The sequence below is a fragment of the Callorhinus ursinus genome, unplaced genomic scaffold (assembly GCF_003265705.2).
Source record: "Callorhinus ursinus isolate GAN/ISIS: 27379988/994484 unplaced genomic scaffold, GSC_fseal_2.0 scaffold15, whole genome shotgun sequence".
NCBI classification, from domain to species: Eukaryota; Metazoa; Chordata; class Mammalia; order Carnivora; family Otariidae; genus Callorhinus; species Callorhinus ursinus.
The window spans coordinates 33,057,176-33,063,919 of NW_027397077.1; positions in this window are offsets into that span (position 1 = coordinate 33,057,176).

A 6,744-nucleotide genomic window follows, 5' to 3' on the forward strand; every position below is an offset into this window, starting at 1 on the left:
ACACACACACACACACACACACACACACACACACACACACACACACAGAGCCCTGAATAACGGAAACAATCTTGAGAGAGAAGAACCAAGCTGGAGGCATCACACTCCCTGATTTCAACCTCTCTTACAAAACTATAGTAATCAAAACAGTAATGTATTGGCATAAAAATAGACACATAGATTAAGGGAACAGAATAGATGTTCTGGAAATAAAACCATGCATTTATAACCATTAATTTATATCAAAAGAGCCAAGAATATACAATGGGAAAAGGATAATCTCTTCAATAAATGGTTTTGGGAAAACTGAACAGCCACAAAAGAATGAAACTAGACTGGTATTTTGCAACATACAAAAAATTAACTCAAAATAGATTAAACACTTGAACATAAGATCTGAAACAATAAAACTCCTAGAAGCAAATATAGGAAGTAATCACCCTGACATTGGTCTTAATGATAATTTTTTTTGAATCTGACACCAAGAGTAAAAGCAACAAAAGCAAAAATAAACAAGTGGGGCTTCATCAAATAAAAAGCTGCACAGTGAAAGAAACCATCAACAAAATAAAAAGGCAACTTGATGGGAGTAAATATTTGCAAATCACGTATCTTATAAGGGGTTAATATTCAAAATATATATATAAAAAACTCATACAACTCAATAAAAAAAACCAAGCAATCCATTTAAAAATGGGAAGATCTAAATAGGCATTTTCCCAAAGAAGACATACAGATGGTCAACAGGTACATAAAAAGACATTACACATCATTACCAGGGAAATGCAAACTGAAACTATGCGATATCACCTCACACCTGTTAGAATGGCAACTGTCAAAAAGGCAAGAAATAGCAAGTTTGAGGGTGTAGAGAAAAGAGAATCCTAGTGCACTGTTTGTGGGAATATAGATTGGTGCAGCCATTGTGGAAAACAGTATGGAATTTCCTCAAAAAATTAAAAATAGAACCATAATGTAATCTAGCATTCTATTTATCAAAAAAAAAGCCACAACAAATCAAACACTAACTTGAAAAGATATATGTACTACTATGTTCATAGCAGCATTATTTACAATAACAGAGGCATAGTAGCAAGCTAAGTGTCCACTGACGGATGGATAATTCAGATGTAGTATACATACACAATGGAATGTTACTCAGCCATGAAGAAGAATGAGATCTTGCCATTTGTGACAACATGGATGGACTTTAAGGGCGTTATGCTAAGTGAAATAAGCCAGACCGAGACTGACAAATACCACATGATGTCTTTTATATGTGGAATCAAACAAAAACAAAAACAAAAAACAGTCAAGCTCATAGATACAGAGAATAGATCAGTGGTTGCCAGAGAAGTGGAATGGGGATGCGTGGGAGACATGAAGGGTGAAGGGGGCCAAAGGCTTAAAAAAATTAGAGCTGTATGGGAATATGAAATCATCTAATCCAACTCTTAATTCTGCAGATAGAGAATATCAAATTTCCCATTATTAGCATATTTTAAATATATATATATATCTCCAAAAAACTGTAGATATTTCTCTATACTCTTCTGGCATCAAGTACTGCAGAAGAAGGCTCTTAGACATCCCGTGCTGCTGGTTTTCTGTTGATTTTGTCTGGAATGGGGTAAAGCCTCTCCATCTACGGACTTGGTATCATCTCCCATCCCTGGTCCTTCTTCAGGAGCACTTATTTTTTCCAGTTAAGTCTCTCTCACTTTCCTCTACATGTCCTGCTTCCCTCCCCAGGAGTACCTACTGGAGGTGTTCTGCCCTTGTCCTCCACTGTCCATCCTACTGATGGCCTTTCATCATTTTGCCCTTTTTCTATCCTCCTATGTTCTGGAAAGTTCTTAACTTGGTCTGCACAATGTCAGTTCCACCATGTGCTTCCACTATAAGCCCAGTCCCTTTTCCACTGCCAGCTTGCTAACTTTGCATCTGTCCTATAGGCTTTTTATGTCAGTCTATTTTTTTCACAAGACTTGTCATATCACAGAAGCTCTTCTTGCATCCTTTCAAAGATGCCAAGTGTTTTCTTCTGTGTCACAGAATTGATCATGTTCTGAAGTATGCTTATATTCAACAAAATGTCTCTTTTTTGGTTTTGTCATATTCGTTTTGCTTTTTCTTTGTTTGTTCTGAAATGTGGGGAGATTGAGGCAGATTGTCCTGCTGTAGACTCTGTTTACCATCTGTCCACATGTTGGTAGGTTCTCCTTTTTAGATCTGATTGAGAACATGTGAAGTTGTACAAATAAGTTTCACAGCTCCAAGATCAATTTCCAGAACAGAACAGAAACCCAAATTCTATGATTCTGCCCCTGCTGTTTTTCTATCATTCTGAGCTGATGAAATACATATGATCTATACTTCCATATTAAACTGTGTATATTTTCTTTTTTAACTTTTGGTCTTGTAAAGTTCTTAATCACAATGAATTAGTTAGCATTCCTTGACTCACTTTGTACCAGGCACTGATCTGAATGCTTTATGCATATTAAGTATTTAAACTCTTGCAAAAACCCTGAGAATTAGGCACTAATGTCCTTACTTTAGAGAACAGATTGAAGCACACAGAAGTTAAGGAATTTGCCCAAAGTCACACAGGCAATAAATGATTGGAGCAGGTTTCATATCCAAGCAGATCTCAAGTACTCCGTCACACAGCGGAATAACAAGAAACATATATACTGATCTCCATCCCCAGTTCTTGACACAGAGCTCCTAAAATCTTTGCAATTTCCTGAGTGATCAGAGTATCTTTTCTTCTAACCAGGTGACTCCTGGTGGGCTCCTAGATGGGGGCTGTTCACCAGAAACAAGAACCCATAATAAGAAGCTTGGAACTTTCAGTCCCAATCCCATTCTCTGAAGAGGGGAGAGGGACTGGAAACTGAGTTTTTAAATTGATTATGCACATGCATTGATGCCTCATAAATCCCCCAAGTATGGAATTTGGAGACCTTCTGAATTGGTAAACACAGCCATGTGAGTGGCAGGCACGCCCCACCTCCACAGGCACAGAAGCTCCTGCACTCTCTTTAAGATATATATATATCTCCATCTGGCTGTTCATCTCTAGCCTTTATTATATCCTTTATCATAAACCAGTAAACATAAGTGTTTACCTGAGTTCTGTGAGCCATTCTAGCAAATTATTAAGCCCAAGGAGGGGGATTGCAGGAACCCCAATTTGTAGCTGGTTGGTCAGATGTACAGAAGACAAACTGGGACTTATGAGTAGCATGTGGTGGTGGTCTCATAACCTCTGGAGTCTTCCTAACTTTAGGTAGATCATATTAGAACTGAACTGAATTGTAGAACACCCAGCTGGTATCAGAGAATTGGTTGGAATGGGGAAAAACTGACACTTCAGGTCATAGAAGTTTCTATGTGAATAGTAGAGAATAAACACAAGAGGTTTTTGTACATATGCATTGTCTCTCCTATCTATCTCATTTTAACAGACATGGGAAAATTTACCCATTTTGTAGAAGTGGGGAAAAGCCCCGGCCTGGCATGAGAATGAACTTGGAGTCTATCACTCCTCTTACCATACAGGCATTTCAGAGTATGTGTTTTCATAAAGACATGCCAACCTTCTGCTCAATGCATAAATGTGTAAGCCTCCCTACCCCCAACACCATTCAGCAATGTCTGATTTACAGAATCCACAGAATTAGACATACTGAATATATGTTTTCAAAACCATTCATTATTACATCCTCATCAATAGTGCATTTAGGAGGAAATACATTTGTTGGCATTTAGTTCCTCTTAAATTATGCCTATTTTAAGGACAAATGAGTAAAAAATTTCTAATACATTCTTGATTCTTCACAGTTCATGAAGCACACATAATTATATTCTGTAACAACAGAGAGCTTGAGGATTTCCCCCACTCCATTTGCAGGGGAAGGCAGTGGCAAGTCTTTGCAATACAAGCTGGAGTCTCATCCAGACAAATCATGATTATCCAGGGTGCAATATTAAAAAACTATAAAACCAAATATCTGCAGTCAAAGATACTCTCCCACCGAGTGGCAAATATATCTCTCAAATTGGACTCCATGGCCTGCATTTCTTTTTTCTTCCTGCACCATCCCTTGCTTAGGGTCCTAGAATTCTGTGCTATCTAATATGGCAGCCACTAGCCAAGTGTGGCTACTTACGTGTAAGTTATTTAAAATCAAATACAATGAAACGTTCAGCTCCTCATTAGCACCAGCTGCATTTGAAGTACTCAATAGTCACATGTGACTGGTGGCTGCCATAATGGTTAGTGCAGACGGAATGTTTTCATCACCACAGCAAGTTCAATTGGACAGAACTGCCTGAGTTGTTTCTCTATGCAAGCAGGTACAAACAAGCCATGGGCAATGGGAAGCATTTCTTTTTTTTTTTTTTTTACAATTTGATTCCAAGAATTTTAGGACTAGATTATCTAGTTCCTTCATGGTGATGTTAGCAATAGTTGATAGTTTCATAGCATGTGGGAATGTGTTGATCAATAAGTGTTTGCTGAGTGAATGAATGAAAGTTTATGGTGGGTTCATTTACATTGTGTCTCACTTGAACTTTACCAAAATTCTGGTGGGCTGGGCTGATAATTCCATTTTAAAGATGAAGAAACTGAGGATTATACAATTTGGCCAATATCAAACTAGCAAAATTAAGAGATGAACTTAGACCATGTTTCTTAATCTAAATTTAGCAAAGAAGTTGAGGTGCAGAGCAAAGAGGTTCTGTTACATTTTTAAGAACACAGCAGTGTGTAGCAGATCCAGAACTAGAACCCAGGGCTCCCGAAGGTGAACCAAGGGTTTTTCTACTTCATCTTGACATCACATATAACTTTAGAACATACTTCTTGAGGTGCCTTGGTGGCTGTTTGTTGAGCACTCTACTCTTAATTTCGGCTTAGGTCATGGTCTTAGGGCTGTGAGAGTCAGCCCCACTTGAGAGTGCTTGGAAATTCTTTCCCTCTCACCCTGCTCATGTGCTCAAGCGTGCTCTCTCTCTCTCTCTCAACTAAATAAATATAAAAAAAGAGCATACTTCTTATTTCTTTAGAAATATCCCTTCTTCACTACCCTCTTTGATGTTGAATTTGTGTCTTTGGTAATTATCTTCTAGAAACTGTCTTCAAACTACGGGTACTATACTAACAATAACGTTTATAACCAGATCTTATTATATACTGAGCTCTAGTCTTGACACTTTACATTGAAAATTCTATTAAATTCTTCTCAGAGCCCTGTGAGATCAATTCTACTATCATCCTGTTTTGAGGGTGGGAAAACTGAGGCACAGAGGTTTGGGTAATTTTCTCATAATTAGTGACTCCAACTCCTATGGTCTGAATCCAGAGCCTGAGGGAGGGAATCCTATGAAACTGGATGAAGAGAAATATCTCTCCACAGGGCAGCTGGAGATTACTAGACGGGAATTTCTGAGAAGCAGACAAAAGCATCTCACTAGAAAAAAAATGCCTCCAAGAAAAAGAGATGGTTTTGAACAACCTCGAGGTACGCGGGGTCCTTATGCCAAATTATAGCAGCACCAGCAATGTGAGACTGCATTTTTCACCTGCCCGCCACCCTCTGGTCCTGGGCCTAGAGGGATAAATGAGCTAATGAGGACTGGTAAACCGAGAAGTAGTCCTCAGGACTCCCTTCCCTCTTCACGGGGTTCAGCAAAATGAAAAGGCTCAAAGCAGTACCAGGCTGGGGGCTGAGAAACTGCTATCAGGTAAGAATTTGGAGTTTTGGTGATTCTTGCACTGCAATGGAGATTTTAATTCCTTGCTTTGAGATTGTTTGGGGAATGGAGAGTGATGGGGAGATTTCTGAGCATGATCCCTGACCAAGGATTCATCCAGGTGGTAAATTTGAACATATAATGGGGGGCAATAAAGTTGTCTTATGCCTGTTCCTGATCTCAGCTGCATAAGAAAAGAGTCACAGAAATGAAGTGTATTGCCATCCAGGTTTCGGGACTTTCTAATTTTATCTAGATCTCAACTTAGCCCTCAGACTAGAGGTAGGGCTATTTTAAAAGCCTGGGAGAAAAATCTTTAACAATGATGCTGTTCAACTTCTTCTAGGAACAGTAGTGGGGAAGGGGATTTCTCTCAATGAAAATGCAGGGAGGGAACTCAGGAGGACCTGTGCTTATGGCCAGACCCCCGTGAAAGCTGCTTTGACAGGCAATGCCCAACTCTGAAAATTAGCCAAATACACAAGAAACAGAAAAGAGCTCTCCTTCCCTCAGGTATTCTGAGGCTCAGGCCTCTGAGAAAGAAACTTCATGTTCCAAGTCACTTAGTATATTTCCATCGGTCAGCTGACTACAAGCAAATTATATCAGGCATTAAAAGAGGTAAGTGATGTGAAGCAACAGGAACTCTTATTTCTGGTGGGAATACAAAATGGGATAGCCACTTTGGAGGCCAGTTTGGTGGTTTTTTACAAAGCCAAATATACTCAGGATGCAGTAATCTTATTCCTTGCTATTTACCTAAAGGGGTTGAAACCTTATGTCTACACAAAAACCTGTGCCAGATGTTCATAGCAGCTTTATAAATGCCATCATTTGGAAGGAACCAAGATACCTTCAGTAGGTGAATGGATCAATAAACTCTGGTATGTCCACACAATGAAATATTCATGGCTAAAAAGAAATGACCTACCAAGCCATGAAAAGTTCTGGGGGAAGCTAAAATACCTACTACTAAGC